General features: G+C 41.9%; 1 non-coding gene across 1 annotated transcript; it reads right to left on the minus strand.

The window, feature by feature from the left end:
* Nucleotides 1-6,361: 6,361 nt before the first annotated feature.
* LOC129183880 (5S ribosomal RNA) lies at nucleotides 6,362-6,480 on the minus strand. Its single transcript, XR_008571287.1, has one exon. It is a non-coding gene; the product is annotated as a 5S ribosomal RNA (ribosomal RNA).
* Nucleotides 6,481-16,268: the final 9,788 nt, after the last annotated feature.

Below are 16,268 nucleotides of genomic sequence, written 5' to 3' on the forward strand. Positions count from 1 at the left end.
GGTTGCTTCAAAGTTTCTTCATCCAAGATTAGTGATGACGAACGCCATGTTTCTATGTACAGAATAGTCGCTTTTTTATGATAATTTTCACCTAAATGTTACTGGTTGTCATACACTGTCTGTGTTATGGTACAATATTCCGCTTAAAGATCATAGAACTGGCCTTAAAACTGAAAACCCCAAAACATTAATTTGCCAGATGTTACATACTTGCACAGTCATGGCCAAAGCCTTGCATTGTTTTCTACATGTAAAACTATATCATATCTTAAAAATGTCTTTTTTGTTTATATTTTGACTGTCTGGAACAGAGCGGACGGGGGGCGGCATGGCTCAGGCGGTAGAGTGGTCGTCTCCCTACCTGAAGGTTGTGGGCTCGATCCTCCGTGCTCATGTCGAAGTGTCCTTGGGCAAGATACTGAACCCCTAGTTGCTCCTGAAGCTGCATCATCAGCCGGTAAATGTGCTAGCAGTGTCAAAGAGCTCTGAGTGCCTTGGAGGTGGAAAAGCGCTACTTGTATACAAGGGAAAGACTATTTACCATTCATTTCATTTACATTATTTCTTAAGGGAAAAAGTGCTTCGGTTTTTGTACCTTTCAGTTTATGTCTGCCTTTTGGAATGAATGAATAACGAAAACTGAGGTACTACTGTATTTAAAAATAAATATTTTCACAGTTTCCAACTTCTTACAGGAGTGCCCAAACATAATTTGTCTGCCCCTCTAATAAGAGCTGCCCACATCTGAGCAATTAAACAGACACCTTTTATCAATAGTTTGACATGATATTTTGCACAGAGGTATTAGGAGTAATGGAAGGAGTGGGAAGAAAAATAAAGAGGGAAGAGTAATTAGGCTGCAAGATAGAGCAGAGGAGGTCAGACTAGATGCTGATGGAAGACATTTGACAATATTGAAACACAGACTGAGGAGAGCAGTGTGGGCTGAAAAACTGTTTTCCAACTATTAACAGACTATGAATAAATCAAGACCACATATCTGGCAAGAGATTGATATTTATTTTTGCTAAAGGAGGGCATGTGTGTTTGGCAAAATGAAAAATTTTAAGCAGCCTGAAATGGTACTTTAATTGTACCACATAAAAACAATTATTTTTGCCTGCATTTAACCTATCATTGCGGAACACTTCCAGCCTTGGCCAAGAGAAACTGGCTGAAACAAGAAGAACCATGTTTGGGTTATGATGGGTATTGATTAGGCACTGGTCAACACCAAATGTATTGTTTTAAGTTTGTTTTGCTGATTTAGGATCATTTTGATGTGCTCAATCCAAAATTCACTTTGGTTTTGCTCAATCAGGTCAGCTTTCTGAACTAAGCTACATGTTTGTTTTTTGATGCGTTGGGCCCGTACATGTAAAACAAAAAATTGTTTTACATGTACGGGTATTTCTGCGTCATGCAATGCAAAATGATTTAATATTTCTTACAATAAACCAATTCTGAAGATTTTGCAAGTGCCAACTTATGACTAATTGTTTTTTTATAGTACAGGTGAATGAAATGGCTCAGACTACAAGATCTTGCAAAAATAAGCCTGACGTATTCTGCTACATCTGCGGAGAATACACCATTGTTCCCAACAGGAATCCAGTCACAAGATTCATAAAGCGTGATTACCATGCTTGTTTTGGTATTAAACTTGGTGACCAGGATAAAGCTTGGGCGCCACACACGGTATGCATGTCATGCACCAAGTATCTGCATCAGTGGACCAAAGGCAAGAACAGTTGTTTGAAGTTTGGAACTCCCATGGTTTGGAAAGCGCCGACAAAGTCACTGACTGCTACTTCTGCACTATTGATGTGACTGGGATCAACAGAAAAGAACCAAAGCACCCTCAAGTATCCTGATCTTGAATCAGCAGTCATCCTGTTGCTCAATGTGATGAAATTCCAGTACCTGTCTCTGGAGAACTTCTTGACAAGATTCCTCCAGTGTTCCAGAAGATGAAGAAGAGGTTCTTAACGATGATGCTCCACATCCGTTTTCCTAAAAGGAGCTAAATGATCTAGTTCGCCTTCTCAGCTTGTCAAACTCCTCTGCCGAGCTATTGGCATCTAGATTGAAGAACCTCCTCTCTGACAGTGCTCGCATCACCTTTTACCATAATCGACATCAAGAGTTCCTCTTTTTTTTTTCTTTGAAGAGAAGGACTCTGTGTACTGTACAGATATTGCTCAGCTTCTGCACAAGCTTGGAGTGCCACAGTATGAACCCAAAGATGGGAGACTGTTCACTGACAGCAGCAAGCGATTGCAGAAATGTGTTCTGCTTCACAACGGCAACCAGTTTGCCTCTGTACCCCTTGCTCACTCGACTACAGTTAAAAAGAATATGAAGCAGTGAAGTATGTGCTGGAGAAAATTTGTTATGATCAGCATGAGTGGCTTATTTGTGTTGACCTGAAGATGATTAATTTTTTGTTGGGACAACAGTCTGACTTCACCAAGTACCCATGCTCTCTGCGCATGTGGGATAGTAGGGACACATTTAATTAATACATTCTGTTAGAAAACTTTTTTTTTTCTCCTAAAACCTTTTTTGGATGGCAAATATTAACGAAAATCAACTGTTATAAAAATGTAAACAATTTAGTCAGAAGATCGTATTTTTCAAAATAAAAAACCTGACCTAATTGAGAAAAATCAATGTCATTTTTGGATTCAGCGGTGCAAAATGGTCCTAAACAAACAACTTACAAAAATATATTTTTTATCATAGAGCTCACGGTCCAATTGGAGGATTCCACCAAAGAGGCCTACGAATGAAAGAAAGTGCGCTACACCAGATCTGGCAACAAAAGCACAACAACAAGGTTGGAAGGCCAAGGTCTACCCAGCTGAGGTAGGATGCAGAGGTTTTGTGGCTTCCTCTACCATCAGGCGTGTGAAATACCGTGGCATTCATGGACAGGCTCTGCGACAGGCAATAAGGTCAGTCTCTGAAGCGGCTGAAAGAAGCAGCCAGTGGCTATGGATCAAGCGCAAGGACACTTGCTGGGCTTAAAGCAAAGGGGGGCACACACCTGGGACCCCAGGCGTTGCCGATTAAATTCCCACGCCACTCTCAACATCCACGGCTCATGTGATTACCAGCTATTGGCACAAAGGACATTTTCCATCAAGTCCTGTGTATTTATGAACCTACAGTAGTATCTGGACTAGTCCAGTGAATGCTGTGAAAGGACAGCTGACAACATAGGAAAGACTACGTGACGGCTTGGATAGACAGCTGACAGGAGGAAATACAGTAGACCCCACAGGGCTGTCATGGGCTAGCTCCCCATGACGGCAATCTCCAACTCTGTCTCAGTTTATTGGAGATACCCGTCAATTGCTACGCAAAGCCAACAAAAGAACATACCCTTAGAGCCTGCGAGTGCAAGATGGCTCGACAATTGACGACACAAATTCAGACCCAGGAATGAATATGACTATCAGCAAGAACATGGCACATGAGGCAACCACAACAGCAGGACACTCGCTTCAGGTGTGCACTTGTGGCTGGGCGAAGATGACATTATTCACGGGGTTGAGGACCCACCAAGGAAAGAGAGGATGCTTGAGAGAGCTGAGACAAGGGCCTCGCATTGACCAGTATTTCCTACGAAGCAACCAATCAAATCAGTGGATTGAAGCACAGCGACAGGACAACTGCACCCTTGTCACTGAGGAAGATAGTGCAAGCACAGGAATGCCGGTGGAGGAACCCACCGAGCCACAGAAACCTCCTAAGGAAGATACGATCAAAGGGCGCAGACCAAGTGTGAAGTGGCCCAAAACGGTTGAAAAGAGTGTGTGGGAAACAGTCAACAATGATCTGCCAAAAAACCTGGAACAACAATGGGGCACAGCAATGAAAATCTGGACAAGATGGGAGACATAGTATACCAGTATGGAGAAGGACGCTTTGGAGTGAACATAGAGAAAAGCAATAAAGTAACACCGACACCAGTCAAATCCAGGGGACAGCAAGACATCGAAAGACTGAGAGAAGGCAGCTAAGAAAGCAGTGGAAGGAGACCTCTGATGCAGCTAGAGATGGTTTTACACTAATCCAGAGAGACTTCAAATCTCGTCCGGAAGTCCCCAGGAGCGGACCTGCAGCCGAAACTACCACAATCACACTGGCAGGTATGGTGTTGCTCCCTGAGCCCCCGTGAGCTCCACTCGTGGGCTGCAGGACCAGAGGAGCGGCGACCGCCACTCTCAGCCCCACGGGTCCGCGCTCTCATATCCTTCACCTCCATCTGCAGATCATCCATCCTTGACGAGAGCCGTTCCATGGCTCTAACAAGCTTCTGCACAGCAGCATCATCCACAGCATTCCATGAAGGAGAGCCAAGTATAGATACCACATCATAGCGAGGGGCGGAGTGGGGCGGAGTGGGGCGGAGTGGGGCGATGCAGGCGCACACGCCCTGAGAGCCTGCCTGGCCCGTTCACAACGGCCAACTAAAATCCATCCATTTTCTAAGCCGCTTATACTCACTAGGGTTGCGGGTATGCTGGAGCCTATCCCAGCTGACTTCGGGCGAGAGGCGGGGTACACTCTGGACTGGTCGCCAGCCAATCGCAGGGCACATATAGACAAACATTCACACTCAAAATTCATATCTATGGACAATTTAGAGTTACCAATTAACCTAACATGCATGGGGTTTTTTGGATGTGTGGAGGAAACCGGAGTACCTGGAGAAAACATGCACACCGGGGAGAGAAAACACCCGGGGAGAACATGCAAACTCCACACAGAGATGCCCAACAGAGATTAGCTCAGACTTCCCAATCTAAAAATAAATATGTGGCATATTAACTAAAATATTTTTAGTTCTTGTATTGTTAAATCTGTTTCAGACAGTCACTTTAGAGAACGTTCTTTCTTTGTGATGCCAAGCTTGGACTGTACCTGACTCTGGTTTGAAAAGCCCATTTTTATCATTGATGAACTGGATGTCATATGAAATGCATTCCTGCAAAAATGCCACGGCCAAGTCTCCATTCATCACTCTTAATCATCTCCTGCGAATTTCTCAAGACCATTTTTTTTTAATGCATCTATCTTTCTCATTTTGAGACGGTTGACAAAGACAGATAACTCCAGGTCCTAGATATCAGGACTCCACAGGCCTCTCAGAGCAGGGCTCTTTTACATTTTTAACAATGTTTCTTTATTCCTAATGTTTCAGTTTGTTCTTGTTTGATCAAGTGTGACCTAGGGAAGGATATGGAATGGTCCAGTCCTCAGAAAGAGCAGAGAATGCCAAGAGTCCTCCAGAGACAATCCCATTAACCATTCAGAACTTCACGATGGTTGTCAGGAGTTGCTACAGTGAGTCAATCGCATGAATGGTTTGGATTTTTACACCGAATGCCCTGGCCAGGAATCGCACGCATGCTTTCTGCCATGAAAGGCCGAAGCGTGTACCATTACACCACCAAGGATCATTCAGAGCTATACTCAAAAAGAGAAACAAAGTGTATGGTGTGTGAAGCAGAACAATATATAGAAAACATTGGACAGTCCGTGGTGGTCTGGTCTCTGCGTGCATGTGTATGTGTGTGGTAGATGTAGCAATCCAACATCCGGACAAAGGAACACAAAAAGCTGGAGAAATAGCAAAGGACGAGTTGGAAGAGTTGGAGAAAATGTGGAGTGTGAAGGCAACAGTGGTGCCAGTAGTGATTGGTACACTGGGGGGCAGTCACCCCCAAGCTGGGTAGATGGCGTCAACAGATACCAGGAACAACATGTGACATCTCCGTCCAGAAGAGGGCATATACTGTACTGGCAACAGCTAACATCCTGCGCAGAACGCTCAAGCTCCCAGACCTCTGGTAGAGGACCCTTGGGTCACACTTTACAATAAGGTACACAAAAATACAGTAGTTACTGAGGCACTAATGAGGAACTAATGACTAAGGCACATCAATTTAGATTAGTTACTGAGAAACTAATGAACTAATGAGGAACTAATGAATAGAGTAGTTACGGAGGAACTAGGGCACGTACATTTAAAGTAGTTGTTGAGGAACTAATGAAGAGCTAATGAGGAACTAATGAGTAGTGGTTAGGGTTAGGGTTAGGTAGGTTCGCTCCTCATTAACTACTGTAATTTAGTGTACCTGATTGTAAAGTGTTACTGACCCTTGGAAAAGATATCGCCCAGGTGGTCGGGAAAACAATTATCATACACAGATGTCCCTCGTTTATTGCGGTTATTTGGTTCCAGAACTGACCATGATAAGTGAATTTCCACAAAGTACAATTCCTTATTTATAAATGGAATTAGAGAAGTGGGAAACAGCGCCCTCTGCTGTAAGCCAAGAGCCTAAAAAGCTTACAGCACCAGGTATTCCCAGGTGGTCTCCCATCCAAGTACTAACCAGGCCCGCCCCTGCTTAGCTTCCGAGATCAGACGAGATCGGGTGTTCTCAGGGTAGTTTGGCCGTAACCTGGCAAGCCCTCTGAAAACCTTCCTTTTAAAGACGACACTGGTCAAACTGTTAGAGCATAGAAAACCTGTTTACGACATTCTAAATATGTTTTTTAGCATTATTAGAGCCCCAATGTTAAAAAAACAATGTGAGTAAATATGTAGCTGGCGGGGTTTGAACCACAGCCACCAATGTAGAGAATGTAGACTCGTTAAGGAGGAGTTCCATCCCGACGTATGTGCTCCTACGTGTTGGCTACGTGAAAAAATGGGGAAAATTGCAAGAGACGCACATTTCCCGACAGATTTTTAAACCCAGACAGCCTGCAAAGCCTGTAGGAAGAAAATTGGGATGCAAATTATTTTCTGCGTGCATGCAAGAAAACTTTGCACATAGCCACAACAGCAAGGCAGAGGAGGAGTGCCTTTGTGTGTTTAAAAGTACATTGTGTACATTGCGGCTCCTCCCGCGGCAGGCGACTCCTCCAGCTGTACACTCGACCTCCGTGGACGCACGCCGGCTGCTCACATAACATATCTGACATTAATGCGCCTTGCTCGGCCACGGCGGGCAGCTCTTCCCGCTTTACACTCTGGTTCTCCCGGTCACGATAGCCGTAGGTGCAGTGGGAAGCCAGTACTGTACATGTCAGGCATTCCTTCTCCAGGAAAAGTTCTTGTATTTTGTAGTGTCTGACTACAAAAAAAGAATAGAAGGCTTTGGAACAATCTATTTTAAAAGATGACAATTGTGTCAACTATTTTTTAAACCATCTTTGATTGTTTAGAGCAAAGGTCCTACATCCAGCATTATTTTTAGAGCACTTTTAGTGTCACTCACCATTTAACTCGTTTTATGGTCTTCATTAACTCTTATGACAGATTCTGATCTTTGACATCCTTTTCATGCCTACTGGATGATGTTTGTTGGTGTAAACAAAACGAGCGTTTTTAGTGAGTGCGGCTTGTGAGTCAATGTTATTTGAATCACAGTACTTACATCATTGAAATTTTGGGTATACTGTAATCCATTGTTTATCACAGTTAATCGGTTCCAGACTCGGCCGTGATAAGTGAGTCTCCGCGAAGTGGGAATCCTTATTCGTAAACTGAATATTTTTGTACTTAGAGCATACAACACCTGTTTACAACTGTCTAAATACGGTTTTTAACATTATTAGAGCTCTCTATACATGAAATAACACCCCTATAGTCACCTTTAAACTCGTATTACACAAGACACGCACCGGTATGTAAAGTGCACTCAAAATTAAAAAGAAAAAAAGCTTTGTAAATATATAGGCCGCACTGGTCTATTAGCCGCAGGTGTCCACATCATAACATGGGATATTTAGTGCACAGAAAGATGTTACACACTAAGACTTTTAAACGTGTAATTAAATAAAATATTTTTTCCCAAACTTTGTGTGTAGTACAGAAAAAGTCATCACTATCCTCGCCCTCCTTGTGGGAACTAAAACCATTAAAGTCGTCCCCAAATTTCCCTTTGCCACACACACCGGCAGCCTCTCTCCCTCTTTCGTTGTCGCTTCCAGCGCCACACTCGCCCTGAGGCAAATCAGCCCCCGAGTCCATGCTGTCCTCCTCAGCACGCAGCAGTTCAGCCCCCGAAACCTGTCGGCGACAGTGGACCTACTGACACCGCTCCACGCTGCCAAGATCCAACGGCAGACCAGAGCAAAAGCCGCTAGATCAATGGCCTTCAACCTGAAAGCTGCATCACATACACCTCGCCACACATGACAGGTAGTGACGTGCGGACCGATACCTCAGATACCAGATGTTTAGGCTGTGAAATCGATTTCTCAACTCAAAATATTGATACTTTGATGCTTAAGTCATTTGAGGGAATGTATATCATAAACAACAACACAGTTAAAAGTAACTAAATTATTGAGACTCTAAATTATATGCAGTTGTTTAAAATGAATAAATTACTATGGGCTATGCCATCAGATCGGTATGAGTGATACCAGCCTGAATTTTACTCAGTATCGAATCGGAAAAGAAATCAGTGGTATCGCACCTCACTTATGATGAGGGCGTGTGCACGAAGCACAAAATGGCTGCTCCAAATCACACCGGAGACCAGAACATGACCACAAATTAGCTGCATCATATAAGACGTATAAAACAAGCATCCTATACACCGGAAATTACGGTAAATAAGCCACATAAGGCATAAGACTTGTGCTCGTCAACAGGAAGTAGGCGGTTCAGAGTTGAGTTTTAGCTTGGCATGTGTAACGGTCGCAGCAGTAGCCCGTGTTCGGGATTGTGCGATCAAGTCTGGTGCTTGTCTCCTGAATGTCTTATTTGTATTTTATTTCATGTATCCATTTTTATGCTTGCTTAATTTTGGCAAAAAATACATAACATTTGCCTAAATATGTTTTTTTTTTTTTTTTTTTTACAAATAATAGGCCATATGGAAAAGTAAAGTCATGAAATTTGAAGCACAGAATGTCAAGGGATTATTGTATAGTAAAAAATAATAAGAATAATTCAGTAATTTTGAAATTTATGGTCACACTACAAAATCGGGTCGGAGTCATCCTTGAGAGTTTGCGTGATTTCTTCAAGAAAAATAACAAATTTAACACTGCGGATAGCAAATGGTGGATGGGTAATGGGCACAGTGCTGCTAGACTGTCTGTTGGGTTTAGTCTCCTACAGTGATTCTTAACTGGTGAGTCGCGACCTTGATCTTGTGCTTCTGATCTGCCGCGGTGACCTCGCTCTGCTGAAGTGTTTACATGATTTTCTAGGTACTGTGTTTGCTTTTCACCAAAACGTGTTGTGTTGGAAGTTGCTGTTAGACATTGGTAGCAGCTCTTTATGGATTTTAAAACCTGAGGATGCCAGAAAACTACATAAGCTAGACATCCTGCGGTGGTCCACCACAGCCTCGACCGCCGCTACTGTTCTGCAACCGCAGAAACAGCGCCACCGGCGGTATGAGAGGAAACAGAGGGATCTGGGCTAGGCTAACCGGTACAATCAGGCTTTTCCATCAGTCATCCTGGCCAGTGTTCGCTCCCCCGACAACATAATGACAATGTACGCCTTTTGAGATGCACCCAACGGACTGTGAGAGAATGTTTGGAAACATGGCTTAACGACGACATCCTGGCCTCGGCCATTGAGCTACAACAGCTAACATGCAGACGGGAGGAGGCAGGAGGCAGACTTACGGTGACGATGTCTGTGTTTATATCAGTGCCGGTTCTAACATCAACGGTACCCGTTCTAACATCAACGTTATCATATTATCACCCTATCATGTTATTATTACATTTGTAGTTTTGTTATTGCCTATTTTAGGTCATCAAAAGAGCCAGTTAATCAAAAGAAAAGTATTATTTGTGTACTTAAATCTTTTTTAATTGCACTTTTGTTTTATTGAAGAGTTGAATCAGAGCAACGGGACTCCTCAGATGCACTAAAAATGTTTACAGACACGTTTTCTTCAAATAATTTTGAGTATGTGTATAAAAAAAGCTATTGCCCGTGAAATGTTCATTAAACTTGCCACACTGTGTTATTTTGCACAACCTTAGTTCAAACTGTACCATCTTCTAATTGAATATTAGATAAGAGTACAAAATCTTCCGCAATTTGGGTCACCGGTTGTCACCAGTTGAGAACCACTGGTCGAAAATACGTTGTCAGGACTCGAGTTCCAGATGGCACGATAACTCAATTCAAATCTCACATTTGGATTTTCATTTACATCCCAAAAGGATTGTCTGCCTTTCAAATGCCATGACAATACAGGGATGAGCTGCAGTTCTTCTCAGTCACTTTAGGCCACTGCCTGAAATTGTCTTCATGAATTGTAAATGGAATTCTAACGAACCACTGTTCTATTTTTGTAGGTGGATTTTTTAAATATATATATTATTTTTTAATTGTTTTGGGCCTGGTTTTCATATAAGTTTTTGTCTTTTTCCTGGTAACATTCTGTCTTGCTTTGTGCTGATTGGATTGGTATCAATAACAAAACAAAAACCAGCTGTTTGCTCCCCTAGCCATGTGTGTTGTACGCTGTGAATAAAGACTGTATATGTTATTTGTAATTGCATTGAACAAGTCTCACAGCATGGAGCAGCGATGTCCATGATCTTTGTTTTTCGGTTATGCCCCGTATGCTCTACATCTGGGTGGTTCAAATTGATTGCCAAAGGTTAGCCTATTAAATGGATGTTGATCCTAATTCCTGAAGTCCATCATCTCACTCCACTCAGCTCACACTGCCCGTTACCATTATTTGTCTACTTTGCTTACGTCTCCTTCAGTCAGCTTGCTTCCCAATTGGCTTTTGTTTTGTTCCATGTGACAACCGTAGATTCCGAGTCTTGGGTGTCAAACTTGGTTTGATTATCTTCCTGCATGAATAAAAAAAACAAAACAAAGTCAAGCTTAGAAGCAACTCTTCAAACTGCCATTAAAGTGTTACTGACTGCAAATGTTACCCATTTGGCCAGCCGGCTTATAACAGTAACAGCAGTAGGCATCCTTCTGTCTCGAGAGACAATGGTAACGCCCCGGGGCAGAGTGTATGGAGGCCATGTGCTGTCCATTCAATATGGCCCACCTGTGAAGCGTTACAATTTTGGCGCTGGTTTTGGCTTCAGGAGCACGGTAGGTGACACAAAGACACAACAGTGACTGGGTGGAGGGAGCGCGTATTGAACCGCCAACCTTCCGGTTTGTGGACGACCTGCTGCTATTTTGATTATTGAAAACCAGGCCACACAACATGGCAATGAGATACTCAAAGTTTACTAACATAATGTATGCCTTCTAAATTCAATACAGTAATTCCTCGTTTATTGCGGTTAATTGGTTCCAGATCCGACCATGATAATTTAATTTCCGCAAAGTAGGATTCCTTACTTATAAATGAAATGGTAATGGGTTATGAAATGGGTTAATTTAACTGAACATGACCACAAGTTACAGTGAAACACATCACAAAGTACAATTTGCATTTTCAAAGCTTATTTAATCCTTGCCCCCATCTGTTTCACATCAATTGCAATTCATTTATTCACTTCCTGTATTTCATTTGTGGTCTTTACCAGTTATTACATAGGAAAATGATGAGGTAATGTAGCAATGTGGTAATATAATTGTCAAGGTTAGGTTAGGTAGTAAATAAAACATAATAATCGATATATAAATTGACAGAACATAACGACAGTGAACTCACGGAAATGAAGAGTTAGTGATAAGTGTGGTAGTGATTAGACATAGCATTGACAACAAGATAGAACAGAACATGGTTGGAATATTTTCATAGAAAACAGAAAACCTGTTTACAACCTTCTAAATGTATTTTTTAAACATAATTAGAGCACTGTAGATATTAAATAACAACCCTAAAGTCACCTTTACACTCCTATTACCCAATGTAGTAGACATAATAAGAGAATATAAGACATAAATAAGACTTGCACTCGTGTGCTGTAAATGTGTTCTGGTCCTTGGGGCGATGAGTGAGGGTTGTACAGGAAGTGACGTTGGGGGTTGAAAGTTGAGTTTTAGCTTGGCGTGGGTTACGGCCCCAACAGTAGCCCATGTTAGGGATTATTGTGCCTCTTGTGGGATCATTGAACCCCGCAAAAAAACCCTGTTGTTCCGGTGGCCGGGTATGCATTGCAGTAACATTACTGACACTGAGTGACCAAGGTAGGATATTACATATCAGCACAACGTCTTTGAATGCATCTTTTGAATGTCTTATTTGTATTTTACTTCATTTCATCTTCATTTCATCTTGAAAATGCTTTATTTAGGCAAAAAATAAATACATTTCGCTTAAATATGCATTTCTTATACTGATAATAGGCTCTATTCAATCACAAAACAGCAATAATTTTTTAAATATATTTTAAAAACTGTGAGAGTGAAGCCATGCAATTCGAAGCGCAAAGTAATTTAGTATGTAAGTATGCTTCCTCTGTCCGGAAAGAAAATTGTAATATTACAAAATACTATCTAGAATGAGACACACAATTTCCAAAGGAAGAACATTCAAAAACCGCCACAAAAGTGACAGGAACCTTAGGTGCCCTCCATTCAATTTAAGGATAAACAATGAAAAAAAACAGGACATTTTCATTGCTTTATAATAAAAACCCCAAACAGGACAACTAGGACAGCACGTGAAAAAAACAAGATGTTCTGGGAAAACAGGACGTAAGTAAGAACTACTGGCGGGTAGCATTCTCTTTCTTATTGCGAAACTCACACAGCTAAGCTGAAATGTCCGCTAGCGTTTCAGAGGCACACGTTTGACCAACGATGGAATTACATCTAGAGCAGTGATTCGCAACTGGTTGGCTGCCACCCACTTCCCATTTTCAGGGAGGGTCGCGGGGTCTTTGCCTGGGCAAAAGAATCAATAACATCATGACCCGATGTTCGTGAATGCACCTTGCGTTCTTATCTGCGCTATTTGCTTGCCACACCGCCACGAGGTACTTGACATATTTTGTCAAGCTTGAGCAGGAGGTGAAGGACATTGAGAGGGAGAGCACGCTATAAAGAGAGGACAGTCATCCCTCTAACTGCTGCAGCTCACATTGCCTTGCAAATATATATATTTATTTATATATAAGGTATTTGAGAAGTTTGATTTTAAAAACGTCCGCAATTTGGTTGGTCACTTGTCATTGTGGGGTTGACGGTGGCTCCCGCAGCCAAACCAGTGGAGAGCCACTGATCTAAAGCATGTAGACAGGAGGTTCACAGAGAAATGTGAAAACACGCAGATGAAAACACAGTATGCGTCTCACTGATGAATATCATTTCATCTTGCAGCACAATGGAGCATGTGTACCATATGTTCCCCCTCCCCCCCGTGCTTGCGTTGGGTTTTCTCAGTGTCAGCATTGACCCTGAACAGGATACTGGTTCCAAAATGGACAGCTGAATCATTTTATCCGTACACCCAATGCAAGGTTGGCAAGTCTGCAAATATACTGTTGAATTAGTACACTCCTGATCAAAATTTGAAAACCAGTTGAAAAATTGCAAGAATTGACATTTTGCACTGTTGGACCTTAAGGTGGTTCTAAGTAGAGCTTCAAAATGCAAAAAGAAGAACTAGGAGCAAGGCAAAAAAAACAAAAAAATTGAGTAAGCAATTTATTGCAAACTACCAAAGTGAAATCAGGCTGATCATCAGTTGATCAAAAGTTTAAGACCACAGCCTTTAAAAGTCAAAATTTGGGCAAAAATGTGGATTCAATGCCAATATTCACACTGTCATGATCTCTTGATGGCAAAGGCAAAATAGCTTCCTTTCTTTGCGGATTGTTGAGCTGCATAGGCAAGGCTCCTTGGACGGGGCGCCATCATGATCTATAAGGTGCTTTTTCCTTGGAGCTTCAGGTTGTGCAGGGGTGTCAAACGACAGTTGGCTGTGTGGACATGTTGCAGGATGCATTCCTCATGACTGCAGGCTGGATTTCGGTGTCAATAAAAAGCCAGCTTTATTATCTCCATAAAGGCAAAATATTTGATACAGCCAAAAGAAGGAACTGAAAGAATTAAAGCTCTTAAAGCTTAGCAACTGAGTGGCTGGGAAGCATGTTGTTTGTGCTCACATTTGCATTCAGCAATGTTACTCGACACCTCAGACCAGGTCGCCTTCTGCCCGATTCTGACTTATTTCTACCATCGACAGGAGATTGATTGCCTGTGAATGAATGAAGAGTCCAGGCAGGAACAGGATGCTGTAATCGACTTTAACTGAATACAAACTGGTTCAAGCACCTGCAGACACACACACACACACACGCGCGCACACACACATGCACACGCACACGCACATGACAGACTGATTTGTGTGCAGCTGAACCAAGTGTTCATTGCAGCGTCGTTCATCTAAGTAAGTATGTCTCCTTAAAATCAGGTTTCTTGAAAGAAATTATCGGGGCACTCCAGAATATATAAATATAAAGATTTTTAAAAAGACAGCTGCAGAAAAGTTAACTTTTTCATTAAAATATTTGACTTAATGAGATGTATGCATAAAGTATTAATATTGTCCTCTTCTGTGTTTGTTGAAGTTTTAAGCCTTTCTTTCAAAGTGTGTGAATAATTTACTGTTAATCTTGATTCATTCATTACCGCTTTACACTCCTTACAAATCCTAAAAGTCATTGCTGTTTCATGTGATTAATTACTACTGAACTTGAACAAAATGTGTCTACAAGTACATGGGGAATACACAAAACGTGATCAAGTCCAAGAGGTGTTAAAGGTGCTGACTGTCATGGTTTGGGACTGCAATGGAGGTGCCAGTGTTTCGTTATATTATATCCCGCCCTCTTCCTGCTCAGCCATGACTGCTAATTGTGAATAGCTTCTCTGAGACTGTGTTTCACTGATGTGCAGGCAGAGGCGACAGGGGAGGCGGAGCGTCACCTGTCATGATGACAAATGAAAAAACATAAAAACATAAAGTAATATTTGTCTCATGAACTGTACTGTAAATGTATTTTTTGTATGACTCAAATTGTTTAACATTTTCTAAAATATTTGCACATTTCATGATCAAATACAGGGCAAAACCCCCGAGATGAGGCTGACGCGAGCATCTCTTCTCGACTTTGTGTGCAAGCCCTGCCTACTTCATGAGTTGAGTTGGATCATTTAGGCTGCCCGTTTGTGTTTGTCAGCACGTTGCCATTAATATCATGTTGCAGAAACATTTATTATGCACCATGGCTTTCTACAGCTGGTATAATGTCTTTAATGTAAGTGTGACGTCATTATTCGTTCTAATCTGACAATAAAATACACAGAAATGTCATGCACGTAGGTGCTGCAGGGCGGGGGTGTGCGTGAGCCCGAAGGCTGTCCTTCCATAGAGAGGAAAATACCACAGCAGCACCAGTTGGTGAGCAGCAGATCATGAGATACGTTTATGTTCTGCTGAATGAATTTGACTGTTAAGATGGAGGATTACACATCCAAGCTCAACAGAAGATGTTTACAAAAAAGTATCGGAGTTTTCCTGGAGAAGGATGGTGTGCATGTACTACATGTAAAAACACAAATCTTATTCAATTTATAAATACAACAACATATGTCACTTGAAAGTATTTGAAAACAAACAACAAAAGAGAATTATTCTTTTCTTTTTCCTGTCATCCTCTTAATGAGCAACCTGTATAACATACAAAACTCCAAATGAGTCAGTGCCTCACCGGTCACAAACCTCATTACACACAAATACTGACAAATCACACTTTTATCTCCAGTCTACATCATCAACATGTGATGAACATGTGTTAGAAATACCTCAAGAGGACATACGGCACATGGCATTTGTCTATGATGCCATTTATATGAAGGAACTTCATTTGATGTATTTGAAATATTTTTTCCCTGGGGTAACATTCATCAAATCCTGAGACACAATCCTCCCATTGAATTCCCCGATGACAACATATCAACATGTTTTGCCGTGAACTAGAAAGCAAGCAGCTGCTGTGGAAGTCTGTCACCATTTATATATCCATTTATACATACTTTGTGCAAGCAAAAGCCCAGCAACAATCACCAGAAGCACCACAAGCCATTAGGCAGAAAGCTGTGAGGCCAGCGTCAAAGAGACGAACTCCTTCTACAGTGATGTGCGAAAATGAGGATACCCCAAATACTGGATGGATTTGCTTGAGGAAGCGACCCCTTTTGCTCTTAAACCACTGTACAAAGTTTGCAGCCCTACTTTATTCCCTGCATTCCATTCATTAAACCCCAAAGTTTG

The sequence above is a fragment of the Dunckerocampus dactyliophorus genome, chromosome 6 (genome assembly GCF_027744805.1).
Source record: "Dunckerocampus dactyliophorus isolate RoL2022-P2 chromosome 6, RoL_Ddac_1.1, whole genome shotgun sequence".
Classification (NCBI taxonomy): Eukaryota; Metazoa; Chordata; class Actinopteri; order Syngnathiformes; family Syngnathidae; genus Dunckerocampus; species Dunckerocampus dactyliophorus.